The sequence below is a fragment of the Salmo trutta genome, unplaced genomic scaffold (assembly GCF_901001165.1).
Source record: "Salmo trutta unplaced genomic scaffold, fSalTru1.1, whole genome shotgun sequence".
Lineage (NCBI taxonomy): Eukaryota > Metazoa > Chordata > Actinopteri > Salmoniformes > Salmonidae > Salmo > Salmo trutta.
This window is the reverse complement of record NW_021822790.1, coordinates 27,501-52,223: the sequence shown is the minus strand read 5'-3', so window position 1 is coordinate 52,223 and position 24,723 is coordinate 27,501. Positions and strand designations below refer to the sequence as shown.

Sequence of the window (24,723 nt, the reverse complement as noted above, 5' to 3'; positions counted from 1 at the left end):
TCTCTTGGTACAACATATATAGTCAAAGTGAGTCTGATAAACAGACTGCATTTTGCAGCAGGAAGCTGCATTTAGTCAATTCATCATTAAATGCTTACTACAAGGCAGTGTTGCTGATGAAATAGTGTAAGAGCACACCCTCGTGGACAAAAAGCTTACAGCACCTGGTATTCCCAGGCTGTCTCCCATCCAAGTACTAACCAGGACCGACCCTGCTTAGCTTCCGAGATCAGACGAGATCGGGCGTACCCAGGCTGGTATGGCCGTAAACGATAAACAATCTCTTGGTACAACATATATAGTCAAAGTGAGTCTGATAAACAGACTGCATTTTGCAGCAGGAAGCTGCATTTAGTCAATTCATCATTAAATGCTTACTACAAGGCAGTGTTGCTGATGAAATAGTGTAAGAGCACACCCTCGTGGACAAAAAGCTTACAGCACCTGGTATTCCCAGGCGGTCTCCCATCCAAGTACTAACCAGGCCCGACCCTGCTTAGCTTCCGAGATCAGACGAGATCGGGCGTACCCAGGCTGGTATGGCCGTAAATGATAAACAACCTCTTGGTACAACATATATAGTCAAAGTGAGTCTGATAAACAGACTGCATTTTGCAGCAGGAAGCTGCATTTAGTCAATTCATCATTAAATGCTTACTACAAGGCAGTGTTGCTGATGAAATAGTGTAAGAGCACACCCGCGTGGACAAAAAGCTTACAGCACCTGGTATTCCCAGGCGGTCTCCCATCCAAGTACTAACCAGGCCCGACCCTGCTTAGCTTCCGAGATCAGACGAGATCGGGCGTACCCAGGCTGGTATGGCCGTAAACGATAAACAACCTCTTGGTACAACATATATAGTCAAAGTGAGTCTGATAAACAGACTGCATTTTTCAGCAGGAAGCTGCATTTAGTCAATTCATCATTAAATGCTTACTACAAGGCAGTGTTGCTGATGAAATAGTGTAAGAGCACACCCTCGTGGACAAAAAGCTTACAGCACCTGGTATTCCCACGCGGTCTCCCATCCAAGTACTATCCAGGCCCGACCCTGCTTAGCTTCCGAGATCAGACGAGATCGGGCGTACCCAGGCTGGTATGGCCGTAAACGATAAACAATCTCTTGGTACAACATATATAGTCAAAGTGAGTCTGATAAACAGACTGCATTTTGCAGCAGGAAGCTGCATTTAGTCAATTCATCATTAAATGCTTACTACAAGGCAGTGTTGCTGATGAAATAGTGTAAGAGCACACCCTCGTGGACAAAAAGCTTACAGCACCTGGTATTCCCAGGCGGTCTCCCATCCAAGTACTAACCAGGACCGACCCTGCTTAGCTTCCGAGATCAGGCGTACCCAGGCTGGTATGGCCGTAAACGATAAACAATCTCTTGGTACAACATATATAGTCAAAGTGAGTCTGATAAACAGACTGCATTTTGCAGCAGGAAGCTGCATTTAGTCAATTCATCATTAAATCCTTACTACAAGGCAGTGTTGCTGATGAAATAGTGTAAGAGCACACCCTCGTGGACAAAAAGCTTACAGCACCTGGTATTCCCAGGCGGTCTCCCATCCAAGTACTAACCAGGCCCGACCCTGCTTAGCTTCCGAGATCAGACGAGATCGGGCGTACCCAGGCTGGTATGGCCGTAAACGATAAACAACCTCTTGGTACAACATATATAGTCAAAGTGAGTCTGATAAACAGACTGCATTTTTCAGCAGGAAGCTGCATTTAGTCAATTCATCATTAAATGCTTACTACAAGGCAGTGTTGCTGATGAAATAGTGTAAGAGCACACCCTCGTGGACAAAAAGCTTACAGCACCTGGTATTCCCAGGCGGTCTCCCATCCAAGTACTAACCAGGACCGACCCTGCTTAGCTTCCGAGATCAGACGAGATCGGGCGTACCCAGGCTGGTATGGCCGTAAACAATAAACAATCTCTTGGTACAACATATATAGTCAAAGTGAGTCTGATAAACAGACATTGCATTTTCACCAATTAGATAAGCAGCTTGAACTTTGTGTCACTGAAAAAGTAGAAGAAATTACAAACACTGTAGCCATCACTTTATAGCACAGGTAGTTGGATAAAATACAAACTTTATTTCTTTTCATCATTTGAACAGGGTAAGGGAGCACAAAGCACACACAAGCTGCATTCAGCAACAATGTTATTATTTGTCTTATAAATACAAGGCAGATGCTAACTGACAACACACGGAACTTTGATCCTATTAAAAAGGCAGGAAGCTGCATTTAGTCAATTCATCATTAAATGCTTACTACAAGGCAGTGTTGCTGATGAAATAGTGTAAGAGCACACCCTCGTGGACAAAAAGCTTACAGCACCTGGTATTCCCAGGCGGTCTCCCATCCAAGTACTAACCAGGCCCGACCCTGCTTAGCTTCCGAGATCAGACGAGATCGGGCGTACCCAGGCTGGTATGGCCGTAAACGATAACAATCTCTTGGTACAACATATATAGTCAAAGTGAGTCTGATAAACAGACTGCATTTTGCAGCAGGAAGCTGCATTTAGTCAATTCATCATTAAATGCTTACTACAAGGCAGTGTTGCTGATGAAATAGTGTAAGAGCACACCCTCGGGGACAAAAAGCTTACAGCACCTGGTATTCCCAGGCTGTCTCCCATCCAAGTACTAACCAGGACCGACCCTGCTTAGCTTCCGAGATCAGACGAGATCGGGCGTACCCAGGCTGGTATGGCCGTAAACGATAAACAATCTCTTGGTACAACATATATAGTCAAAGTGAGTCTGATAAACAGACATTGCATTTTCACCAATTAGATAAGCAGCTTGAACTTTGTGTCACTGAAAAAGTAGAAGAAATTACAAACACTGTAGCCATCACTTTATAGCACAGGTAGTTGGATAAAATACAAACTTTATTTCTTTTCATCATTTGAACAGGGTAAGGGAGCACAAAGCACACACAAGCTGCATTCAGCAACAATGTTATTATTTGTCTTATAAATACAAGGCAGATGCTAACTGACAACACACGGAACTTTGATCCTATTAAAAAGGCAGGAAGCTGCATTTAGTCAATTCATCATTAAATGCTTACTACAAGGCAGTGTTGCTGATGAAATAGTGTAAGAGCACACCCTCGTGGACAAAAAGCTTACAGCACCTGGTATTCCCAGGCTGTCTCCCATCCAAGTACTAACCAGGACCGACCCTGCTTAGCTTCCGAGATCAGACGAGATCGGGCGTACCAAGGCTGGTATGGCCGTAAACGATAAACAATCTCTTGGTACAACATATATAGTCAAAGTGAGTCTGATAAACAGACATTGCATTTTCACCAATTAGATAAGCAGCTTGAACTTTGTGTCACTGAAAAAGTAGAAGAAATTACAAACACTGTAGCCATCACTTTATAGCACAGGTAGTTGGATAAAATACAAACTTTATTTCTTTTCATCATTTGAACAGGGTAAGGGAGCACAAAGCACACACAAGCTGCATTCAGCAACAATGTTATTATTTGTCTTATAAATACAAGGCAGATGCTAACTGACAACACACGGAACTTTGATCCTATTAAAAAGGCAGGAAGCTGCATTTAGTCAATTCATCATTAAATGCTTACTACAAGGCAGTGTTGCTGATGAAATAGTGTAAGAGCACACCCTCGTGGACAAAAAGCTTACAGCACCTGGTATTCCCAGGCGGTCTCCCATCCAAGTACTAACCAGGCCCGACCCTGCTTAGCTTCCGAGATCAGACGAGATCGGGCGTACCCAGGCTGGTATGGCCGTAAACGATAACAATCTCTTGGTACAACATATATAGTCAAAGTGAGTCTGATAAACAGACTGCATTTTGCAGCAGGAAGCTGCATTTAGTCAATTCATCATTAAATGCTTACTACAAGGCAGTGTTGCTGATGAAATAGTGTAAGAGCACACCCTCGTGGACAAAAAGCTTACAGCACCTGGTATTCCCAGGCTGTCTCCCATCCAAGTACTAACCAGGACCGACCCTGCTTAGCTTCCGAGATCAGACGAGATCGGGCGTACCCAGGCTGGTATGGCCGTAAACGATAAACAATCTCTTGGTACAACATATATAGTCAAAGTGAGTCTGATAAACAGACATTGCATTTTCACCAATTAGATAATCAGCTTGAACTTTGTGTCACTGAAAAAGTAGAAGAAATTACAAACACTGTAGCCATCACTTTATAGCACAGGTAGTTGGATAAAATACAAACTTTATTTCTTTTCATCATTTGAACAGGGTAAGGGAGCACAAAGCACACACAAGCTGCATTCAGCAACAATGTTATTATTTGTCTTATAAATACAAGGCAGATGCTAACTGACAACACACGGAACTTTGATCCTATTAAAAAGGCAGGAAGCTGCATTTAGTCAATTCATCATTAAATGCTTACTACAAGGCAGTGTTGCTGATGAAATAGTGTAAGAGCACACCCTCGTGGACAAAAAGCTTACAGCACCTGGTATTCCCAGGCTGTCTCCCATCCAAGTACTAACCAGGCCAGACCCTGCTTAGCTTCCGAGATCAGACGAGATCGGGCGTACCCAGGCTGGTATGGCCGTAAACGATAAACAATCTCTTGGTACAACATATATAGTCAAAGTGAGTCTGATAAACAGACTGCATTTTGCAGCAGGAAGCTGCATTTAGTCAATTCATCATTAAATGCTTACTACAAGGCAGTGTTGCTGATGAAATAGTGTAAGAGCACACCCTCGTGGACAAAAAGCTTACAGCACCTGGTATTCCCAGGCGGTCTCCCATCCAAGTACTAACCAGGCCCGACCCTGCTTAGCTTCCGAGATCAGACGAGATCGGGCGTACCCAGGCTGGTATGGCCGTAAACGATAAACAACCTCTTGGTACAACATATATAGTCAAAGTGAGTCTGATAAACAGACATTGCATTTTCACCAATTAGATAAGCAGCTTGAACTTTGTGTCACTGAAAAAGTAGAAGAAATTACAAACACTGTAGCCATCACTTTATAGCACAGGTAGTTGGATAAAAATACAAACTTTATTTCTTTTCATCATTTGAACAGGGTAAGGGAGCACAAAGCACACACAAGCTGCATTCAGCAACAATGTTATTATTTGTCTTATAAATACAAGGCAGATGCTAACTGACAACACACGGAACTTTGATCCTATTAAAAAGGCAGGAAGCTGCATTTAGTCAATTCATCATTAAATGCTTACTACAAGGCAGTGTTGCTGATGAAATAGTGTAAGAGCACACCCTCGTGGACAAAAAGCTTACAGCACCTGGTATTCCCAGGCGGTCTCCCATCCAAGTACTAACCAGGCCCGACCCTGCTTAGCTTCCGAGATCAGACGAGATCGGGCGTACCCAGGCTGGTATGGCCGTAAACGATAACAATCTCTTGGTACAACATATATAGTCAAAGTGAGTCTGATAAACAGACTGCATTTTGCAGCAGGAAGCTGCATTTAGTCAATTCATCATTAAATGCTTACTACAAGGCAGTGTTGCTGATGAAATAGTGTAAGAGCACACCCTCGTGGACAAAAAGCTTACAGCACCTGGTATTCCCAGGCTGTCTCCCATCCAAGTACTAACCAGGACCGACCCTGCTAAGCTTCCGAGATCAGACGAGATCGGGCGTACCCAGGCTGGTATGGCCGTAAACGATAAACAATCTCTTGGTACAACATATATAGTCAAAGTGAGTCTGATAAACAGACTGCATTTTGCAGCAGGAAGCTGCATTTAGTCAATTCATCATTAAATGCTTACTACAAGGCAGTGTTGCTGATGAAATAGTGTAAGAGCACACCCTCGTGGACAAAAAGCTTACAGCACCTGGTATTCCCAGGCGGTCTCCCATCCAAGTACTAACCAGGCCCGACCCTGCTTAGCTTCCGAGATCAGACGAGATCGGGCGTACCCAGGCTGGTATGGCCGTAAATGATAAACAACCTCTTGGTACAACATATATAGTCAAAGTGAGTCTGATAAACAGACTGCATTTTGCAGCAGGAAGCTGCATTTAGTCAATTCATCATTAAATGCTTACTACAAGGCAGTGTTGCTGATGAAATAGTGTAAGAGCACACCCGCGTGGACAAAAAGCTTACAGCACCTGGTATTCCCAGGCGGTCTCCCATCCAAGTACTAACCAGGCCCGACCCTGCTTAGCTTCCGAGATCAGACGAGATCGGGCGTACCCAGGCTGGTATGGCCGTAAACGATAAACAACCTCTTGGTACAACATATATAGTCAAAGTGAGTCTGATAAACAGACTGCATTTTTCAGCAGGAAGCTGCATTTAGTCAATTCATCATTAAATGCTTACTACAAGGCAGTGTTGCTGATGAAATAGTGTAAGAGCACACCCTCGTGGACAAAAAGCTTACAGCACCTGGTATTCCCAGGCGGTCTCCCATCCAAGTACTATCCAGGCCCGACCCTGCTTAGCTTCCGAGATCAGACGAGATCGGGCGTACCCAGGCTGGTATGGCCGTAAACGATAAACAATCTCTTGGTACAACATATATAGTCAAAGTGAGTCTGATAAACAGACTGCATTTTGCAGCAGGAAGCTGCATTTAGTCAATTCATCATTAAATGCTTACTACAAGGCAGTGTTGCTGATGAAATAGTGTAAGAGCACACCCTCGTGGACAAAAAGCTTACAGCACCTGGTATTCCCAGGCGGTCTCCCATCCAAGTACTAACCAGGCCCGACCCTGCTTAGCTTCCGAGATCAGGCGTACCCAGGCTGGTATGGCCGTAAACGATAAACAATCTCTTGGTACAACATATATAGTCAAAGTGAGTCTGATAAACAGACTGCATTTTGCAGCAGGAAGCTGCATTTAGTCAATTCATCATTAAATCCTTACTACAAGGCAGTGTTGCTGATGAAATAGTGTAAGAGCACACCCTCGTGGACAAAAAGCTTACAGCACCTGGTATTCCCAGGCGGTCTCCCATCCAAGTACTAACCAGGCCCGACCCTGCTTAGCTTCCGAGATCAGACGAGATCGGGCGTACCCAGGCTGGTATGGCCGTAAACGATAAACAACCTCTTGGTACAACATATATAGTCAAAGTGAGTCTGATAAACAGACTGCATTTTTCAGCAGGAAGCTGCATTTAGTCAATTCATCATTAAATGCTTACTACAAGGCAGTGTTGCTGATGAAATAGTGTAAGAGCACACCCTCGTGGACAAAAAGCTTACAGCACCTGGTATTCCCAGGCGGTCTCCCATCCAAGTACTAACCAGGACCGACCCTGCTTAGCTTCCGAGATCAGACGAGATCGGGCGTACCCAGGCTGGTATGGCCGTAAACGATAAACAATCTCTTGGTACAACATATATAGTCAAAGTGAGTCTGATAAACAGACATTGCATTTTCACCAATTAGATAAGCAGCTTGAACTTTGTGTCACTGAAAAAGTAGAAGAAATTACAAACACTGTAGCCATCACTTTATAGCACAGGTAGTTGGATAAAATACAAACTTTATTTCTTTTCATCATTTGAACAGGGTAAGGGAGCACAAAGCACACACAAGCTGCATTCAGCAACAATGTTATTATTTGTCTTATAAATACAAGGCAGATGCTAACTGACAACACACGGAACTTTGATCCTATTAAAAAGGCAGGAAGCTGCATTTAGTCAATTCATCATTAAATGCTTACTACAAGGCAGTGTTGCTGATGAAATAGTGTAAGAGCACACCCTCGTGGACAAAAAGCTTACAGCACCTGGTATTCCCAGGCGGTCTCCCATCCAAGTACTAACCAGGCCCAACCCTGCTTAGCTTCCGAGATCAGACGAGATCGGGCGTACCCAGGCTGGTATGGCCGTAAACGATATCAATCTCTTGGTACAACATATATAGTCAAAGTGAGTCTGATAAACAGACTGCATTTTGCAGCAGGAAGCTGCATTTAGTCAATTCATCATTAAATGCTTACTACAAGGCAGTGTTGCTGATGAAATAGTGTAAGAGCACACCCTCGTGGACAAAAAGCTTACAGCACCTGGTATTCCCAGGCTGTCTCCCATCCAAGTACTAACCAGGACCGACCCTGCTTAGCTTCCGAGATCAGACGAGATCGGGCGTACCCAGGCTGGTATGGCCGTAAACGATAAACAATCTCTTGGTAGAACATATATAGTCAAAGTGAGTCTGATAAACAGACATTGCATTTTCACCAATTAGATAAGCAGCTTGAACTTTGTGTCACTGAAAAAGTAGAAGAAATTACAAACACTGTAGCCATCACTTTATAGCACAGGTAGTTGGATAAAATACAAACTTTATTTCTTTTCATCATTTGAACAGGGTAAGGGAGCACAAAGCACACACAAGCTGCATTCAGCAACAATGTTATTATTTGTCTTATAAATACAAGGCAGATGCTAACTGACAACACACGGAACTTTGATCCTATTAAAAAGGCAGGAAGCTGCATTTAGTCAATTCATCATTAAATGCTTACTACAAGGCAGTGTTGCTGATGAAATAGTGTAAGAGCACACCCTCGTGGACAAAAAGCTTACAGCACCTGGTATTCCCAGGCTGTCTCCCATCCAAGTACTAACCAGGACCGACCCTGCTTAGCTTCCGAGATCAGACGAGATCGGGCGTACCAAGGCTGGTATGGCCGTAAACGATAAACAATCTCTTGGTACAACATATATAGTCAAAGTGAGTCTGATAAACAGACATTGCATTTTCACCAATTAGATAAGCAGCTTGAACTTTGTGTCACTGAAAAAGTAGAAGAAATTACAAACACTGTAGCCATCACTTTATAGCACAGGTAGTTGGATAAAATACAAACTTTATTTCTTTTCATCATTTGAACAGGGTAAGGGAGCACAAAGCACACACAAGCTGCATTCAGCAACAATGTTATTATTTGTCTTATAAATACAAGGCAGATGCTAACTGACAACACACGGAACTTTGATCCTATTAAAAAGGCAGGAAGCTGCATTTAGTCAATTCATCATTAAATGCTTACTACAAGGCAGTGTTGCTGATGAAATAGTGTAAGAGCACACCCTCGTGGACAAAAAGCTTACAGCACCTGGTATTCCCAGGCGGTCTCCCATCCAAGTACTAACCAGGCCCGACCCTGCTTAGCTTCCGAGATCAGACGAGATCGGGCGTACCCAGGCTGGTATGGCCGTAAACGATAACAATCTCTTGGTACAACATATATAGTCAAAGTGAGTCTGATAAACAGACTGCATTTTGCAGCAGGAAGCTGCATTTAGTCAATTCATCATTAAATGCTTACTACAAGGCAGTGTTGCTGAAGAAATAGTGTAAGAGCACACCCTCGTGGACAAAAAGCTTACAGCACCTGGTATTCCCAGGCTGTCTCCCATCCAAGTACTAACCAGGACCGACCCTGCTTAGCTTCCGAGATCAGACGAGATCGGGCGTACCCAGGCTGGTATGGCCGTAAACGATAAACAATCTCTTGGTACAACATATATAGTCAAAGTGAGTCTGATAAACAGACATTGCATTTTCACCAATTAGATAAGCAGCTTGAACTTTGTGTCACTGAAAAAGTAGAAGAAATTACAAACACTGTAGCCATCACTTTATAGCACAGGTAGTTGGATAAAATACAAACTTTATTTCTTTTCATCATTTGAACAGGGTAAGGGAGCACAAAGCACACACAAGCTGCATTCAGCAACAATATTATTATTTGTCTTATAAATACAAGGCAGATGCTAACTGACAACACACGGAACTTTGATCCTATTAAAAAGGCAGGAAGCTGCATTTAGTCAATTCATCATTAAATGCTTACTACAAGGCAGTGTTGCTGATGAAATAGTGTAAGAGCACACCCTCGTGGACAAAAAGCTTACAGCACCTGGTATTCCCAGGCTGTCTCCCATCCAAGTACTAACCAGGCCCGACCCTGCTTAGCTTCCGAGATCAGACGAGATCGGGCGTACCCAGGCTGGTATGGCCGTAAACGATAAACAATCTCTTGGTACAACATATATAGTCAAAGTGAGTCTGATAAACAGACATTGCATTTTCACCAATTAGATAAGCAGCTTGAACTTTGTGTCACTGAAAAAGTAGAAGAAATTACAAACACTGTAGCCATCACTTTATAGCACAGGTAGTTGGATAAAATACAAACTTTATTTCTTTTCATCATTTGAACAGGGTAAGGGAGCACAAAGCACACACAAGCTGCATTCAGCAACAATGTTATTATTTGTCTTATAAATACAAGGCAGATGCTAACTGACAACACACGGAACTTTGATCCTATTAAAAAGGCAGGAAGCTGCATTTAGTCAATTCATCATTAAATGCTTACTACAAGGCAGTGTTGCTGATGAAATAGTGTAAGAGCACACCCTCGTGGACAAAAAGCTTACAGCACCTGGTATTCCCAGGCGGTCTCCCATCCAAGTACTAACCAGGCCCGACCCTGCTTAGCTTCCGAGATCAGACGAGATCGGGCGTACCCAGGCTGGTATGGCCGTAAACGATAACAATCTCTTGGTACAACATATATAGTCAAAGTGAGTCTGATAAACAGACTGCATTTTGCAGCAGGAAGCTGCATTTAGTCAATTCATCATTAAATGCTTACTACAAGGCAGTGTTGCTGATGAAATAGTGTAAGAGCACACCCTCGTGGACAAAAAGCTTACAGCACCTGGTATTACCAGGCGGTCTCCCATCCAAGTACTAACCAGGCCCGACCCTGCTTAGCTTCCGAGATCAGACGAGATCGGGCGTACCTTTTTTTTTTTATCTTTTATTATGAAAAATACATAATATTTACAATATTCAATCAATAATAAAAAAGGATGAACAATTCATCCTTTTACAAAATCAAAAAAGAAAAGAAAATAAAACCAATTAAAAACACAATCATTCACTAAAACCAATTAATAATTAAAAACAAGTTTTTCATTTAAATCAATTTCAATAAAAGTACTCCCCCACACAAACAGCTTTTCAAAATTGCATCCACTATATTTATATACTACTTCTATATCTTTCTCTAAAATACTTCTAAATAAAACCTCCACATTCACAATTTTACCTTCATAATGTCCTAGATTCCTTCTTAATCTTACAGCGTATCTGGCATGACTAAGAATAAAATTCATCAAATTAAAATTAAAAACTTTGCTTTTCCCCGTTAACCCAAAAAGAAACAACCTCCTCCACTCAACCCCATTAACAATCTCTTCTCCCCAATGTTGTACTAAAAGCCCCTTTACAAACTCATGAAACCCTTGTAATCTGCTACATTCAATAAAAAAGTGCATAAAATTTTCCACCTCCGTACCACAAATATCACATTCTCTTTTAATATCTCTATTTATTTGATGTAAAACCACGTTCGTAAAAATCCTATTATGTTTCAATTTAAAATCATTATCTTCACATTCTATAGAATTATATTTTACATTAACATTCTTCCATATTGATTTCACATCTATATTTGTAAACACCCTAGACCACACTTTTTCTGAAGCAGGAGCTTTTGTCTCTTTTAAAATACATTTTCTATAAACCATTTTAACTTTTAAACTTGATAAAACATGTTTCTCCCCATTACTTTCATAGTATAAAACCGGTAAACCCTTAGCTCTCTCAACCACCTCTGTATTTATTAAACGCACCCATTCCTCAGGAATACACCCTAAAATTCTCTTATACATATTTTCTACAGTAATTTTACTGATTTCATCATCCACTTCACAAACATTGTCATAAATAGCTTGAACAGGAAGAAACCCTGGAATGACCTCATATAAAATGTCCCCAATCTGTCTCATCCCAGCCCTCATAAAATATTTACAAAACACCATCTTATTATTATACTGTATCTTGGGATTTAAAAAAATTGGCTGATTTAAAATATTGTCTAAAATGGTACACTCATAATAAATATTTGGTAAAAACTCCCCCCAAGCCTCAAACACTTCTCTATAAAACAATGGTATATTACCTAACATTTCCTTTTTCATGCACATCAATAAACCATTGTCCCCCATCCTCCCAACCTCCTGCAAATACTCCTTAAAAAATCTTTTCCATCCGTAATCTAATTCACCATATAAATATTTCCGTACCATTTTGACTCTAATTGCTTTTTTCCTAACATTTAAATCTACCAGCTTCAAACCCCCCTCCTCATAACCTGCAATCAGAGTTTTAAAAGAAATTTTCGCTCCTTTCCCATCCCATAAAAAATCAACTAAAATCGTATTCATTTCAGATAAAACCCATTCTGGTACGTCTAAAACATTCATGACATGAATAAAAATTGACATCAGCAATGAATTTACAACAATTACTTTCCCTTTTAATTTCAATGCCCTCCCCCTCCACATATTTACCACCTTCCTAACTTTGTTTATAACTCCACTCCATGTCAGATCTCTCGCTTCCTGTTCCTTCACCCCTAAAAACACACCTAACACCTTAAAATAATCATTTACCATTTTAAAAGGAAAAGTCCCCTCATTAATCTTCCCAACATACATTATTACTGACTTCTCCATATTCACTTTTGCTCCTGAGGCTTGCTCATATACTTTAAAACACTCCATCACCCTTTTAACACTTCCCTCATCTCTAACTGTTATTGTGGTATCGTCTGCATATTGATGAATTAAACTAAAACCTCCTTGCGGAGTCTCTACACAATTTATAAAATGATCTTTTTTAAGGTATGCCGCTAAGGGTTCTACCGATAAAACAAACAATAAAGCTGATAAAGGGCATCCCTGTCTCACTGATCTCTCAAGAATAAAAGAATCTGTTAAAACCCCATTACATTTAACCCTACTTTTAGCCTTTCTATATAATAATTTTATCCATCCTATTATTCTATTTCCAAACCCATATTTTTCTAGTACCCTAAACATAAAATCATGTTCCACCCTGTCAAAAGCTTTATTAAAATCTATACTTAAAACAATTCCCCCTATCTTATCACTATTCATTTTATTTATCACATCTCTAAGTGTATTTATGGTATCTGCTATATCTCTTCCTGGCACACTATAATTTTGTGTAGGTGCTATAATATCATTTAAAACCATCTTCATCCTATTTGCCAGTATCTTAGCTAAAATCTTATAATCTGAGTTTAATAAACTAATTGGCCTATAATTTTCTAGTTTCAATTTGCTCCCCTTATTTTTATATAAAATCGATATCAGCCCTGTCACCATGGAGTCTGAAACATTATTATTATCTTCCATATATTGATATACTTCCAATAAAATCGGTGCTAAAAGACTTTCATACATTTTATAAAACTCTGCAATTAGTCCATCTACTCCAGGACTTTTATTTATTTGTAAACCCTTAATTGCATCTTTCACTTCATCCACTGTTATCTTCCTATCACACATTTGCTTATCCTCAACACCAATTTGCACATCCACACTATTTAAAATCTCTTTTACACACCCCTCATCCACCTCCCCTTTCTTAAATAAATCCTTATAAAAATTCTGTACAGTTTCTAATATCTCAACATAATCATTTACCACTTCACCCTTTACATTCTCAATCTCATTAATATATGATTTCATCTGTTTAGTTTTCTCTAAACCAAGAAAAAATGACGTACATTTCTCCCCTTCTAAAACATATTTTGCCCTACTTCTAATAATTGCACCCTTACACTTATCTATTTCACATTTGCTCAATTGTGCTTTTAAATCTAAAAACCTTTCAATATTATAGTTAGGATCAATATCACATTTCCTCATTTCTTCATTCAGTTTTGTTCTTAAAAAATGTTCTTCTCTTGTCATCCTACTCCTCTTCTTCCTTGCATATCTAATACTAAAAACTTTTATTTTTTCCTTAACATTTTCCCACCACTGACACTTATCATTCCCTTTTTGCTTATCCTCCATTTCATGTTCTATCAAAGATTTAAGTTGTTTCCCGTATTCCTCATCACCTAAATACCCTGCATTCATACACCATATTCCCCCCCCTTTCCTTTCCTTATCTAACCCCACCGAAAATGTTAACCCAGCATGATCACTAAAAGTTGTAAAAATATATTTAATATCTTTCATAAAATTCCTTAACCCTTCATTTACTAAAACCAGATCTATCCGTGTCTGTTTCAATTCCCCTAAAACCACCTGCCTTCTAGAAAATTCTCTCTTGTTCGGATTCTCGTCCCTCCATATATCAATCAAATTATTTTCAAACATCATCTTCCTTAAAACCCCCCTAGATACGTCACTTCTAAAAATAGCTCCCCTTGTCATATCTAGTCTATCCATTTTTACATTAAAATCCCCAACTAAAATACAGTTACCCTTGCACCATTTCCCTAATTCTAAAAATAAATTCCTTCTCTCTATTTCATTATTCGGCGCATAAATATTTATAATTCTAAAAACCCTACTCATATACTCAAAATCTAAAATTAAAATCCTCCCATTATTATCATTATATATCTTCTTCACATTTTCTACTACATCCTTCCTTAATAAAATTGCAACCCCACATGAATTCCCCCTGCCATTGTTTACATAAATAAAATCCCTCCATATTTTTTGTACTTCTAAAACACACACATTATCCCAGTGCGTCTCTTGAATACATAAAATTTCAGAATTCTTCATTTGTACTATTCTATTAAATTTTCCTATTGTTCTCACACCATTTGCATTTATCGACATTATTTTGACCATACTAATAAATAATAAAATTATAAAATATAATTTCATTATGCTCTACCTTTTATCCAGTTTCTTTCCTCTTCCACCCTTTCTCTCCCTCCCCTCCGCCGCTTTCCTCTTCCTGTATCCTCCTGTCGTTCTTTCAAACTTTTCCCCATCATCCGTGTCCGATATCTCCTCCAATTCCATCTCATCCAGCCAACTTGTCTTCTTTACACCCTCGTCCGTCCTGCTCCCCGCGCTCATCGCCGCCTCCAATACAGTCGCCGTGCTCCCCGTGCTCATCGCCGTTTCTGGAATATTCGTTATGCTCCCCGTGTTCATCGCCGTTTCTGGTATGTTCGTTGTGCTCCCCGTGTTCATCTCCGTCTCATGTGTAGTCATCGTTGTGCTCCCCGTGTTCATACCCGTCTCTGTTATTGTCATTAAACTTAAACCCCTCTCCATTTCTTCACCCCCCGAGGTACTTGTTTGTGCTGTGTTTTCCCCCATAACCTGTGAGTCCCCCGTGCTTCCCCCCAGTCCACTCCCCCCCTCCTCCTGAAAACTCCATCTTCTTATTTCCGAATCCATGCTGCTCCCAATTTCGTTCATCTTCTGGTCTTCCTTCTTCTCCCTTCTTCCTTCCTCCGTCTCTCCACCCTCCACCACGTCCTCTCCTCCATCTTCTTCTCCTTCTTCCGACAGTACAACTGCTTCCTCGAATAGTACTTGACTCCCCTCTTCAGTCATAACCTCTCCACAGTTGCACTCCGTCAATGTCTTTCTGCATCTGCCACAAAAATTCCTTTCCTTTTCTCCGATACATTCTCTAGCGTAATGGCCTTGATTACCGCACTTAAAGCACTTGAATTCAGGGCAGTCTTTGACTATGTGCCCTGGTTGAATACACAACCGACAAACTCTGACCTGTTTGTCATGAATAACCCTGAAGTATTCAATTCCCTCCAGCGTCTCAATTTTTGTGGAATATGGCAATGATTGGACTTTTTCCGTAAATTTAACTTTACAAAAACGTGTCCCGTCAACCACCTCCGTTCCAGGCCAAACTCTCCTCCTTATCTCCGAGACGGCCGTTACTCCCCAGCTACTCAGCTTGTCCAGTATAACTTTATCTTCTATATATACCGGGAGATTCATAAAAGACACCACCAATTCATTGACATTCACATCTCTCGCCAGAATCCTGGTGTCCTTTATCCTTAAACCGTCCATTAGACGTTCTTTACCTTTTCCGTTTCTCATCGTAATTTCATACTTCTTGTCTCCTTTCATTCGGCATCCCACCACCTCTCCACACGTCTCCTTAATTGCTCTCAGTAATTCCATCGTCGTCACCTTTTCTTCTCCCACCAACTCAATTGCCACCGTGTATTCTTTTCCATATTTCATTCCTCCTTTATTTTCATTATCTTTCCGTTGCGCATTTTCGTTGTCCTTGTCCATTCCGTTTGTCGTTGCCATGTTGTCCGTCATTGTAAATCAAAAAATGAAACCGAAAAAAACCTCCCCCAAGCAGCAAAACTGCAGGGGGGGAAAACTAACCAAACTTAAAACTATTCAAATGAAAAAACAAAAAATTATATGTCAAAATCCAAAAAAATAAACAAAAATAGCTCTCGAGCAAACACTCTCAAGCAAACACTCGCTCACAGCTCAATTACTCGCACCTGTCGTCACTTCTCCAATCAGGAATAGCGCCCCCAGGCTGGTATGGCCGTAAACGATAAACAACCTCTTGGTACAACATATATAGTCAAAGTGAGTCTGATAAACAGACTGCATTTTTCAGCAGGAAGCTGCATTTAGTCAATTCATCATTAAATGCTTACTACAAGGCAGTGTTGCTGATGAAATAGTGTAAGAGCACACCCTCGTGGACAAAAAGCTTACAGCACCTGGTATTCCCAGGCGGTCTCCCATCCAAGTACTAACCAGGACCGACCCTGCTTAGCTTCCGAGATCAGGCGTACCCAGGCTGGTATGGCCGTAAACGATAAACAATCTCTTGGTACAACATATATAGTCAAAGTGAGTCTGATAAACAGACATTGCATTTTCACCAATTAGATAAGCAGCTTGAACTTTGTGTCACTGAAAAAGTAGAAGAAATTACAAACACTGTAGCCATCACTTTATAGCACAGGTAGTTGGATAAAATACAAACTTTATTTCTTTTCATCATTTGAACAGGGTAAGGGAGCACAAAGCACACAAAAGCTGCATTCAGCAACAATGTTATTATTTGTCTTATAAATACAAGGCAGATGCTAACTGACAACACACGGAACTTTGATCCTATTAAAAAGGCAGGAAGCTGCATTTAGTCAATTCATCATTAAATGCTTACTACAAGGCAGTGTTGCTGATGAAATAGTGTAAGAGCACACCCTCGTGGACAAAAAGCTTACAGCACCTGGTATTCCCAGGCGGTCTCCCATCCAAGTACTAACCAGGCCCGACCCTGCTTAGCTTCCGAGATCAGACGAGATCGGGCGTACCCAGGCTGGTATGGCCGTAAACGATAACAATCTCTTGGTACAACATATATAGTCAAAGTGAGTCTGATAAACAGACTGCATTTTGCAGCAGGAAGCTGCATTTAGTCAATTCATCATTAAATGCTTACTACAAGGCAGTGTTGCTGATGAAATAGTGTAAGAGCACACCCTCGTGGACAAAAAGCTTACAGCACCTGGTATTCCCAGGCTGTCTCCCATCCAAGTACTAACCAGGACCGACCCTGCTTAGCTTCCGAGATCAGACGAGATCGGGCGTACCCAGGCTGGTATGGCCGTAAACGATAAACAATCTCTTGGTACAACATATATAGTCAAAGTGAGTCTGATAAACAGACTGCATTTTGCAGCAGGAAGCTGCATTTAGTCAATTCATCATTAAATGCTTACTACAAGGCAGTGTTGCTGATGAAATAGTGTAAGAGCACACCCTCGTGGACAAAAAGCTTACAGCACCTGGTATTCCCAGGCGGTCTCCCATCCAAGTACTAACCAGGCCCGACCCTGCTTAGCTTCCGAGATCAGACGAGATCGGGCGTACCCAGGCTGGTATGGCCGTAAATGATAAACAACCTCTTGGTACAACATATATAGTCAAAGTGAGTCTGATAAACAGACTGCATTTTGCAGCAGGAAGCTGCATTTAGTCAATTCATCATTAAATGCTTACTACAAGGCAGTGTTGCTGATGAAATAGTGTAAGAGCACACCCGCGTGGACAAAAAGCTTACAGCACCTGGTATTCCCAGGCGGTCTCCCATCCAAGTACTAACCAGGCCCGACCCTGCTTAGCTTCCGAGATCAGACGAGATCGGGCGTACCCAGGCTGGTATGGCCGTAAACGATAAACAACCTCTTGGTACAACATATATAGTCAAAGTGAGTCTGATAAACAGACTGCATTTTTCAGCAGGAAGCTGCATTTAGTCAATTCATCATTAAATGCTTACTACAAGGCAGTGTTGCTGATGAAATAGTGTAAGAGCACACCCTCGTGGACAAAAAGCTTACAGCACCTGGTATTCCCAGGCGGTCTCCCATCCAAGTACTATCCAGGCCCGACCCTGCTTAGCTTCCGAGATCAGACGAGATCGGGCGTACCCAGGCTGGTATGGCCGTAAACGATAAACAATCTCTTGGTACAACATATATAGTCAAAGTGAGTCTGATAAACAGACTGCATTTTGCAGCAGGAAGCTGCATTTAGTCAATTCATCATTAAATGCTTACTACAAGGCAGTGTTGCTGATGAAATAGTGTAAGAGCACACCCTCGTGGACAAAAAGCTTACAGCACCTGGTATTCCCAGGCGGTCTCCCATCCAAGTACTAACCAGGCCCGACCCTGCTTAGCTTCCGAGATCAGGCGTACCCAGGCTGGTATGGCCGTAAACGATAAACAATCTCTTGGTACAACATATATAGTCAAAGTGAGTCTGATAAACAGACTGCATTTTGCAGCAGGAAGCTGCATTTAGTCAATTCATCATTAAATGCTTACTACAAGGCAGTGTTGCTGATGAAATAGTGTAAGAGCACACCCTCGTGGACAAAAAGCTTACAGCACCTGGTATTCCCAGGCGGTCTCCCATCCAAGTACTAACCAGGCCCGACCCTGCTTAGCTTCCGAGATCAGACGAGATCGGGCGTACCCAGGCTGGTATGGCCGTAAACGATAAACAACCTCTTGGTACAACATATATAGTCAAAGTGAGTCTGATAAACAGACTGCATTTTGCAGCAGGAAGCTGCATTTAGTCAATTCATCATTAAATGCTTACTACAAGGCAGTGTTGCTGATGAAATAGTGTAAGAGCACACCCTCGTGGACAAAAAGCTTACAGCACCTGGTATTCCCAGGCGGTCTCCCATCCAAGTACTAACCAGGACCGACCCTGCTTAGCTTCCGAGATCAGACGAGATCGGGCGTACCCAGGCTGGTATGGCCGTAAACGATAAACAATCTCTTGGTACAACATATATAGTCAAAGTGAGTCTGATAAACAGACATTGCATTTTCACCAATTAGATAAGCAGCTTGAACTTTGTGTCACTGAAAAAGTAGAAGAAATTACAAACACTGTAGCCATCACTTTATAGCACAGGTAGTTGGATAAAATACAAACTTTATTTCTTTTCATCATTTGAACAGGGTAAGGGAGCACAAAGCACACACAAGCTGCATTCAGCAACAATGTTATTATTTGTCTTATAAATACAAGGCAGATGCTAACTGACAACACACGGAACTTTGATCCTATTAAAAAGGCAGGAAGCTGCATTTAGTCAATTCATCATTAAATGCTTACTACAAGGCAGTGTTGCTGATGAAATAGTGTAAGAGCACACCCTCGTGGACAAAAAGCTTACAGCACCTGGTATTCCCAGGCGGTCTCCCATCCAAGTACTAACCAGGCCCGACCCTGCTTAGCTTCCGAGATCAGACGAGATCGGGCGTACCCAGGCTGGTATGGCCGTAAACGATAACAATCTCTTGGTACAACATATATAGTCAAAGTGAGTCTGATAAACAGACTGCATTTTGCAGCAGGAAGCTGCATTTAGTCAATTCATCATTAAATGCTTACTACAAGGCAGTGTTGCTGATGAAATAGTGTAAGAGCACACCCTCGTGGACAAAAAGCTTACAGCACCTGGTATTCCCAGGCGGTCTCCCATCCAAGTACTAACCAGGACCGACCCTGCTTAGCTTCCGAGATCAGGCGTACCCAGGCTGGTATGGCCGTAAACGATAAACAATCTCTTGGTACAACATATATAGTCAAAGTGAGTCTGATAAACAGACTGCATTTTGCAGCAGGAAGCTGCATTTAGTCAATTCATCATTAAATCCTTACTACAAGGCAGTGTTGCTGATGAAATAGTGTAAGAGCACACCCTCGTGGACAAAAAGCTTACAGCACCTGGTATTCCCAGGCGGTCTCCCATCCAAGTACTAACCAGGCCCGACCCTGCTTAGCTTCCGAGATCAGACGAGATCGGGCGTACCCAGGCTGGTATGGCCGTAAACGATAAACAACCTCTTGGTACAACATATATAGTCAAAGTGAGTCTGATAAACAGACTGCATTTTTCAGCAGGAAGCTGCATTTAGTCAATTCATCATTAAATGCTTACTACAAGGCAGTGTTGCTGATGAAATAGTGTAAGAGCACACCCTCGTGGACAAAAAGCTTACAGCACCTGGTATTCCCAGGCGGTCTCCCATCCAAGTACTAACCAGGACCGACCCTGCTTAGCTTCCGAGATCAGACGAGATCGGGCGTACCCAGGCTGGTATGGCCGTAAACGATAAACAATCTCTTGGTACAACATATATAGTCAAAGTGAGTCTGATAAACAGACATTGCATTTTCACCAATTAGATAAGCAGCTTGAACTTTGTGTCACTGAAAAAGTAGAAGAAATTACAAACACTGTAGCCATCACTTTATAGCACAGGTAGTTGGATAAAATACAAACTTTATTTCTTTTCATCATTTGAACAGGGTAAGGGAGCACAAAGCACACACAAGCTGCATTCAGCAACAATGTTATTATTTGTCTTATAAATACAAGGCAGATGCTAACTGACAACACACGGAACTTTGATCCTATTAAAAAGGCAGGAAGCTGCATTTAGTCAATTCATCATTAAATGCTTACTACAAGGCAGTGTTGCTGATGAAATAGTGTAAGAGCACACCCTCGTGGACAAAAAGCTTACAGCACCTGGTATTCCCAGGCGGTCTCCCATCCAAGTACTAACCAGGCCCGACCCTGCTTAGCTTCCGAGATCAGACGAGATCGGGCGTACCCAGGCTGGTATGGCCGTAAACGATAACAATCTCTTGGTACAACATATATAGTCAAAGTGAGTCTGATAAACAGACTGCATTTTGCAGCAGGAAGCTGCATTTAGTCAATTCATCATTAAATGCTTACTACAAGGCAGTGTTGCTGATGAAATAGTGTAAGAGCACACCCTCGTGGACAAAAAGCTTACAGCACCTGGTATTCCCAGGCTGTCTCCCATCCAAGTACTAACCAGGACCGACCCTGCTTAGCTTCCGAGATCAGACGAGATCGGGCGTACCCAGGCTGGTATGGCCGTAAACGATAAACAATCTCTTGGTACAACATATATAGTCAAAGTGAGTCTGATAAACAGACATTGCATTTTCACCAATTAGATAAGCAGCTTGAACTTTGTGTCACTGAAAAAGTAGAAGAAATTACAAACACTGTAGCCATCACTTTATAGCACAGGTAGTTGGATAAAATACAAACTTTATTTCTTTTCATCATTTGAACAGGGTAAGGGAGCACAAAGCACACACAAGCTGCATTCAGCAACAATGTTATTATTTGTCTTATAAATACAAGGCAGATGCTAACTGACAACACACGGAACTTTGATCCTATTAAAAAGGCAGGAAGCTGCATTTAGTCAATTCATCATTAAATGCTTACTACAAGGCAGTGTTGCTGATGAAATAGTGTAAGAGCACACCCTCGTGGACAAAAAGCTTACAGCACCTGGTATTCCCAGGCTGTCTCCCATCCAAGTACTAACCAGGACCGACCCTGCTTAGCTTCCGAGATCAGACGAGATCGGGCGTACCCAGGCTGGTATGGCCGTAAACGATAAAAAATCTCTTGGTACAACATATATAGTCAAAGTGAGTCTGATAAACAGACATTGCATTTTCACCAATTAGATAAGCAGCTTGAACTTTGTGTCACTGAAAAAGTAGAAGAAATTACAAACACTGTAGCCATCACTTTATAGCACAGGTAGTTGGATAAAATACAAACTTTATTTCTTTTCATCATTTGAACAGGGTAAGGGAGCACAAAGCACACACAAGCTGCATTCAGCAACAATGTTATTATTTGTCTTATAAATACAAGGCAGATGCTAACTGACAACACACGGAACTTTGATCCTATTAAAAAGGCAGGAAGCTGCATTTAGTCAATTCATCATTAAATGCTTACTACAAGGCAGTGTTGCTGATGAAATAGTGTAAGAGCACACCCTCGTGGACAAAAAGCTTACAGCACCTGGTATTCCCAGGCGGTCTCCCATCCAAGTACTAACCAGGCCCGACCATGCTTAGCTTCCGAGATCAGACGAGATCGGGCGTACCCAGGCTGGTATGGCCGTAAACGATAACAATCTCTTGGTACAACATATATAGTCAAAGTGAGTCTGATAAACAGACTGCATTTTGCAGCAGGAAGCTGCATTTAGTCAATTCATCATTAAATGCTTACTACAAGGCAGTGTTGCTGATGAAATAGTGTAAGAGCACACCCTCGTGGACAAAAAGCTTACAGCACCTGGTATTCCCAGGCTGTCTCCCATCCAAGTACTAACCAGGACCGACCCTGCTTAGCTTCCGAGATCAGACGAGATCAGGCGTACCCAGGCTGGTATGGCCGTAAACGATAAACAATCTCTTGGTACAACATATATAGTCAAAGTGAGTCTGATAAACAGACATTGCATTTTCACCAATTAGATAAGCAGCTTGAACTTTGTGTCACTGAAAAAGTAGAAGAAATTACAAACACTGTAGCCATCACTTTATAGCACAGGTAGTTGGATAAAATACAAACTTTATTTCTTTTCATCATTTGAACAGGGTAAGGGAGCACAAAGCACACACAAGCTGCATTCAGCAACAATATTATTATTTGTCTTATAAATACAAGGCAGATGCTAACTGACAACACACGGAACTTTGATCCTATTAAAAAGGCAGGAAGCTGCATTTAGTCAATTCATCATTAAATGCTTACTACAAGGCAGTGTTGCTGATGAAATAGTGTAAGAGCACACCCTCGTGGACAAAAAGCTTACAGCACCTGGTATTCCCAGGCTGTCTCCCATCCAAGTACTAACCAGGACCGACCCTGCTTAGCTTCCGAGATCAGACGAGATCGGGCGTACCCAGGCTGGTATGGCCGTAAACGATAAACAATCTCTTGGTACAACATATATAGTCAAAGTGAGTCTGATAAACAGACATTGCATTTTCACCAATTAGATAAGCAGCTTGAACTTTGTGTCACTGAAAAAGTAGAAGAAATTACAAACACTGTAGCCATCACTTTATAGCACAGGTAGTTGGATAAAATACAAACTTTATTTCTTTTCATCATTTGAACAGGGTAAGGGAGCACAAAGCACACACAAGCTGCATTCAGCAACAATGTTATTATTTGTCTTATAAATACAAGGCAGATGCTAACTGACAACACACGGAACTTTGATCCTATTAAAAAGGCAGGAAGCTGCATTTAGTCAATTCATCATTAAATGCTTACTACAATGCAGTGTTGCTGATGAAATAGTGTAAGAGCACACCCTCGTGGACAAAAAGCTTACAGCACCTGGTATTCCCAGGCGGTCTCCCATCCAAGTACTAACCAGGCCCGACCCTGCTTAGCTTCCGAGATCAGACGAGATCGGGCGTACCCAGGCTGGTATGGCCGTAAACTATAACAATCTCTTGGTACAACATATATAGTCAAAGTGAGTCTGATAAACAGACTGCATTTTGCAGCAGGAAGCTGCATTTAGTCAATTCATCATTAAATGCTTACTACAAGGCAGTGTTGCTGATGAAATAGTGTAAGAGCACACCCTCGTGGACAAAAAGCTTACAGCACCTGGTATTACCAGGCGGTCTCCCATCCAAGTACTAACCAGGCCCGACCCTGCTTAGCTTCCGAGATCAGACGAGATCGGGCGTACCCAGGCTGGTATGGCCGTAAACGATAAACAACCTCTTGGTACAACATATATAGTCAAAGTGAGTCTGATAAACAGACTGCATTTTTCAGCAGGAAGCTGCATTTAGTCAATTCATCATTAAATGCTTACTACAAGGCAGTGTTGCTGATGAAATAGTGTAAGAGCACACCCTCGTGGACAAAAAGCTTACAGCACCTGGTATTCCCAGGCGGTCTCCCATCCAAGTACTAACCAGGACCGACCCTGCTTAGCTTCCGAGATCAGACGAGATCGGGCGTACCCAGGCTGGTATGGCCGTAAACAATAAACAATCTCTTGGTACAACATATATAGTCAAAGTGAGTCTGATAAACAGACATTGCATTTTCACCAATTAGATAAGCAGCTTGAACTTTGTGTCACTGAAAAAGTAGAAGAAATTACAAACACTGTAGCCATCACTTTATAGCACAGGTAGTTGGATAAAATACAAACTTTATTTATTTTCATCATTTGAACAGGGTAAGGGAGCACAAAGCACACACAAGCTGCATTCAGCAACAATGTTATTATTTGTCTTATAAATACAAGGCAGATGCTAACTGACAACACACGGAACTTTGATCCTATTAAAAAGGCAGGAAGCTGCATTTAGTCAATTCATCATTAAATGCTTACTACAATGCAGTGTTGCTGATGAAAT

General features: G+C 41.5%; 41 non-coding genes and 10 pseudogenes across 41 annotated transcripts; all 51 read right to left on the bottom strand.

The window, feature by feature from the left end:
* Nucleotides 1-152: 152 nt before the first annotated feature.
* Nucleotides 153-271, bottom strand: LOC115184824 (5S ribosomal RNA). Its single transcript, XR_003874649.1, has one exon. It is a non-coding gene; the product is annotated as a 5S ribosomal RNA (ribosomal RNA).
* A 161-nt stretch (nt 272-432) lies between these two features.
* LOC115184693 (5S ribosomal RNA) lies at nt 433-551 on the bottom strand. Its single transcript, XR_003874523.1, has one exon. It is a non-coding gene; the product is annotated as a 5S ribosomal RNA (ribosomal RNA).
* Nucleotides 552-712: 161 nt separating this feature from the next.
* Nucleotides 713-831, bottom strand: LOC115184576 (5S ribosomal RNA). Its single transcript, XR_003874410.1, has one exon. It is a non-coding gene; the product is annotated as a 5S ribosomal RNA (ribosomal RNA).
* Nucleotides 832-992: 161 nt separating this feature from the next.
* On the bottom strand, nt 993-1,111 carry LOC115184661 (5S ribosomal RNA). The gene has a single exon (XR_003874492.1). It is a non-coding gene; the product is annotated as a 5S ribosomal RNA (ribosomal RNA).
* A 161-nt stretch (nt 1,112-1,272) lies between these two features.
* LOC115184872 (uncharacterized) lies at nt 1,273-1,381 on the bottom strand (annotated as a pseudogene).
* A 161-nt stretch (nt 1,382-1,542) lies between these two features.
* LOC115184574 (5S ribosomal RNA) lies at nt 1,543-1,661 on the bottom strand. The gene has a single exon (XR_003874409.1). It is a non-coding gene; the product is annotated as a 5S ribosomal RNA (ribosomal RNA).
* A 161-nt stretch (nt 1,662-1,822) lies between these two features.
* On the bottom strand, nt 1,823-1,941 carry LOC115184717 (5S ribosomal RNA). Its single transcript, XR_003874546.1, has one exon. It is a non-coding gene; the product is annotated as a 5S ribosomal RNA (ribosomal RNA).
* A 409-nt stretch (nt 1,942-2,350) lies between these two features.
* Nucleotides 2,351-2,469, bottom strand: LOC115184572 (5S ribosomal RNA). Its single transcript, XR_003874407.1, has one exon. It is a non-coding gene; the product is annotated as a 5S ribosomal RNA (ribosomal RNA).
* Nucleotides 2,470-2,629: 160 nt separating this feature from the next.
* On the bottom strand, nt 2,630-2,748 carry LOC115184823 (5S ribosomal RNA). Its single transcript, XR_003874648.1, has one exon. It is a non-coding gene; the product is annotated as a 5S ribosomal RNA (ribosomal RNA).
* A 409-nt stretch (nt 2,749-3,157) lies between these two features.
* LOC115184849 (uncharacterized) lies at nt 3,158-3,276 on the bottom strand (annotated as a pseudogene).
* A 409-nt stretch (nt 3,277-3,685) lies between these two features.
* On the bottom strand, nt 3,686-3,804 carry LOC115184571 (5S ribosomal RNA). The gene has a single exon (XR_003874406.1). It is a non-coding gene; the product is annotated as a 5S ribosomal RNA (ribosomal RNA).
* Nucleotides 3,805-3,964: 160 nt separating this feature from the next.
* On the bottom strand, nt 3,965-4,083 carry LOC115184822 (5S ribosomal RNA). Its single transcript, XR_003874647.1, has one exon. It is a non-coding gene; the product is annotated as a 5S ribosomal RNA (ribosomal RNA).
* Nucleotides 4,084-4,492: 409 nt separating this feature from the next.
* Nucleotides 4,493-4,611, bottom strand: LOC115184844 (uncharacterized; annotated as a pseudogene).
* Nucleotides 4,612-4,772: 161 nt separating this feature from the next.
* Nucleotides 4,773-4,891, bottom strand: LOC115184570 (5S ribosomal RNA). Its single transcript, XR_003874405.1, has one exon. It is a non-coding gene; the product is annotated as a 5S ribosomal RNA (ribosomal RNA).
* Nucleotides 4,892-5,301: 410 nt separating this feature from the next.
* Nucleotides 5,302-5,420, bottom strand: LOC115184569 (5S ribosomal RNA). The gene has a single exon (XR_003874403.1). It is a non-coding gene; the product is annotated as a 5S ribosomal RNA (ribosomal RNA).
* Nucleotides 5,421-5,580: 160 nt separating this feature from the next.
* Nucleotides 5,581-5,699, bottom strand: LOC115184856 (uncharacterized; annotated as a pseudogene).
* A 161-nt stretch (nt 5,700-5,860) lies between these two features.
* On the bottom strand, nt 5,861-5,979 carry LOC115184692 (5S ribosomal RNA). Its single transcript, XR_003874522.1, has one exon. It is a non-coding gene; the product is annotated as a 5S ribosomal RNA (ribosomal RNA).
* Nucleotides 5,980-6,140: 161 nt separating this feature from the next.
* LOC115184568 (5S ribosomal RNA) lies at nt 6,141-6,259 on the bottom strand. The gene has a single exon (XR_003874402.1). It is a non-coding gene; the product is annotated as a 5S ribosomal RNA (ribosomal RNA).
* A 161-nt stretch (nt 6,260-6,420) lies between these two features.
* On the bottom strand, nt 6,421-6,539 carry LOC115184652 (5S ribosomal RNA). The gene has a single exon (XR_003874483.1). It is a non-coding gene; the product is annotated as a 5S ribosomal RNA (ribosomal RNA).
* A 161-nt stretch (nt 6,540-6,700) lies between these two features.
* On the bottom strand, nt 6,701-6,809 carry LOC115184862 (uncharacterized; annotated as a pseudogene).
* Nucleotides 6,810-6,970: 161 nt separating this feature from the next.
* On the bottom strand, nt 6,971-7,089 carry LOC115184902 (5S ribosomal RNA). The gene has a single exon (XR_003874684.1). It is a non-coding gene; the product is annotated as a 5S ribosomal RNA (ribosomal RNA).
* Nucleotides 7,090-7,250: 161 nt separating this feature from the next.
* LOC115184716 (5S ribosomal RNA) lies at nt 7,251-7,369 on the bottom strand. The gene has a single exon (XR_003874545.1). It is a non-coding gene; the product is annotated as a 5S ribosomal RNA (ribosomal RNA).
* A 409-nt stretch (nt 7,370-7,778) lies between these two features.
* Nucleotides 7,779-7,897, bottom strand: LOC115184597 (5S ribosomal RNA). The gene has a single exon (XR_003874430.1). It is a non-coding gene; the product is annotated as a 5S ribosomal RNA (ribosomal RNA).
* Nucleotides 7,898-8,057: 160 nt separating this feature from the next.
* Nucleotides 8,058-8,176, bottom strand: LOC115184821 (5S ribosomal RNA). Its single transcript, XR_003874646.1, has one exon. It is a non-coding gene; the product is annotated as a 5S ribosomal RNA (ribosomal RNA).
* A 409-nt stretch (nt 8,177-8,585) lies between these two features.
* LOC115184848 (uncharacterized) lies at nt 8,586-8,704 on the bottom strand (annotated as a pseudogene).
* Nucleotides 8,705-9,113: 409 nt separating this feature from the next.
* On the bottom strand, nt 9,114-9,232 carry LOC115184901 (5S ribosomal RNA). Its single transcript, XR_003874683.1, has one exon. It is a non-coding gene; the product is annotated as a 5S ribosomal RNA (ribosomal RNA).
* Nucleotides 9,233-9,392: 160 nt separating this feature from the next.
* LOC115184820 (5S ribosomal RNA) lies at nt 9,393-9,511 on the bottom strand. Its single transcript, XR_003874645.1, has one exon. It is a non-coding gene; the product is annotated as a 5S ribosomal RNA (ribosomal RNA).
* Nucleotides 9,512-9,920: 409 nt separating this feature from the next.
* Nucleotides 9,921-10,039, bottom strand: LOC115184776 (5S ribosomal RNA). The gene has a single exon (XR_003874602.1). It is a non-coding gene; the product is annotated as a 5S ribosomal RNA (ribosomal RNA).
* A 409-nt stretch (nt 10,040-10,448) lies between these two features.
* Nucleotides 10,449-10,567, bottom strand: LOC115184900 (5S ribosomal RNA). The gene has a single exon (XR_003874682.1). It is a non-coding gene; the product is annotated as a 5S ribosomal RNA (ribosomal RNA).
* Nucleotides 10,568-16,643: 6,076 nt separating this feature from the next.
* On the bottom strand, nt 16,644-16,752 carry LOC115184871 (uncharacterized; annotated as a pseudogene).
* A 409-nt stretch (nt 16,753-17,161) lies between these two features.
* LOC115184899 (5S ribosomal RNA) lies at nt 17,162-17,280 on the bottom strand. The gene has a single exon (XR_003874681.1). It is a non-coding gene; the product is annotated as a 5S ribosomal RNA (ribosomal RNA).
* A 160-nt stretch (nt 17,281-17,440) lies between these two features.
* Nucleotides 17,441-17,559, bottom strand: LOC115184819 (5S ribosomal RNA). The gene has a single exon (XR_003874644.1). It is a non-coding gene; the product is annotated as a 5S ribosomal RNA (ribosomal RNA).
* A 161-nt stretch (nt 17,560-17,720) lies between these two features.
* Nucleotides 17,721-17,839, bottom strand: LOC115184691 (5S ribosomal RNA). The gene has a single exon (XR_003874521.1). It is a non-coding gene; the product is annotated as a 5S ribosomal RNA (ribosomal RNA).
* A 161-nt stretch (nt 17,840-18,000) lies between these two features.
* Nucleotides 18,001-18,119, bottom strand: LOC115184898 (5S ribosomal RNA). The gene has a single exon (XR_003874680.1). It is a non-coding gene; the product is annotated as a 5S ribosomal RNA (ribosomal RNA).
* A 161-nt stretch (nt 18,120-18,280) lies between these two features.
* Nucleotides 18,281-18,399, bottom strand: LOC115184651 (5S ribosomal RNA). Its single transcript, XR_003874482.1, has one exon. It is a non-coding gene; the product is annotated as a 5S ribosomal RNA (ribosomal RNA).
* A 161-nt stretch (nt 18,400-18,560) lies between these two features.
* LOC115184861 (uncharacterized) lies at nt 18,561-18,669 on the bottom strand (annotated as a pseudogene).
* A 161-nt stretch (nt 18,670-18,830) lies between these two features.
* On the bottom strand, nt 18,831-18,949 carry LOC115184896 (5S ribosomal RNA). The gene has a single exon (XR_003874678.1). It is a non-coding gene; the product is annotated as a 5S ribosomal RNA (ribosomal RNA).
* A 161-nt stretch (nt 18,950-19,110) lies between these two features.
* LOC115184715 (5S ribosomal RNA) lies at nt 19,111-19,229 on the bottom strand. The gene has a single exon (XR_003874544.1). It is a non-coding gene; the product is annotated as a 5S ribosomal RNA (ribosomal RNA).
* Nucleotides 19,230-19,638: 409 nt separating this feature from the next.
* On the bottom strand, nt 19,639-19,757 carry LOC115184895 (5S ribosomal RNA). The gene has a single exon (XR_003874677.1). It is a non-coding gene; the product is annotated as a 5S ribosomal RNA (ribosomal RNA).
* Nucleotides 19,758-19,917: 160 nt separating this feature from the next.
* On the bottom strand, nt 19,918-20,026 carry LOC115184870 (uncharacterized; annotated as a pseudogene).
* A 161-nt stretch (nt 20,027-20,187) lies between these two features.
* Nucleotides 20,188-20,306, bottom strand: LOC115184894 (5S ribosomal RNA). The gene has a single exon (XR_003874676.1). It is a non-coding gene; the product is annotated as a 5S ribosomal RNA (ribosomal RNA).
* A 161-nt stretch (nt 20,307-20,467) lies between these two features.
* LOC115184714 (5S ribosomal RNA) lies at nt 20,468-20,586 on the bottom strand. Its single transcript, XR_003874543.1, has one exon. It is a non-coding gene; the product is annotated as a 5S ribosomal RNA (ribosomal RNA).
* Nucleotides 20,587-20,995: 409 nt separating this feature from the next.
* LOC115184893 (5S ribosomal RNA) lies at nt 20,996-21,114 on the bottom strand. Its single transcript, XR_003874675.1, has one exon. It is a non-coding gene; the product is annotated as a 5S ribosomal RNA (ribosomal RNA).
* Nucleotides 21,115-21,274: 160 nt separating this feature from the next.
* Nucleotides 21,275-21,393, bottom strand: LOC115184818 (5S ribosomal RNA). The gene has a single exon (XR_003874643.1). It is a non-coding gene; the product is annotated as a 5S ribosomal RNA (ribosomal RNA).
* A 409-nt stretch (nt 21,394-21,802) lies between these two features.
* LOC115184816 (5S ribosomal RNA) lies at nt 21,803-21,921 on the bottom strand. The gene has a single exon (XR_003874641.1). It is a non-coding gene; the product is annotated as a 5S ribosomal RNA (ribosomal RNA).
* A 409-nt stretch (nt 21,922-22,330) lies between these two features.
* On the bottom strand, nt 22,331-22,449 carry LOC115184722 (5S ribosomal RNA). The gene has a single exon (XR_003874551.1). It is a non-coding gene; the product is annotated as a 5S ribosomal RNA (ribosomal RNA).
* Nucleotides 22,450-22,609: 160 nt separating this feature from the next.
* On the bottom strand, nt 22,610-22,728 carry LOC115184854 (uncharacterized; annotated as a pseudogene).
* Nucleotides 22,729-23,137: 409 nt separating this feature from the next.
* LOC115184814 (5S ribosomal RNA) lies at nt 23,138-23,256 on the bottom strand. Its single transcript, XR_003874640.1, has one exon. It is a non-coding gene; the product is annotated as a 5S ribosomal RNA (ribosomal RNA).
* Nucleotides 23,257-23,665: 409 nt separating this feature from the next.
* LOC115184892 (5S ribosomal RNA) lies at nt 23,666-23,784 on the bottom strand. Its single transcript, XR_003874674.1, has one exon. It is a non-coding gene; the product is annotated as a 5S ribosomal RNA (ribosomal RNA).
* Nucleotides 23,785-23,944: 160 nt separating this feature from the next.
* On the bottom strand, nt 23,945-24,063 carry LOC115184756 (5S ribosomal RNA). Its single transcript, XR_003874583.1, has one exon. It is a non-coding gene; the product is annotated as a 5S ribosomal RNA (ribosomal RNA).
* Nucleotides 24,064-24,224: 161 nt separating this feature from the next.
* LOC115184713 (5S ribosomal RNA) lies at nt 24,225-24,343 on the bottom strand. Its single transcript, XR_003874542.1, has one exon. It is a non-coding gene; the product is annotated as a 5S ribosomal RNA (ribosomal RNA).
* Between the last annotated feature and the right edge of the window lie 380 nt (nt 24,344-24,723).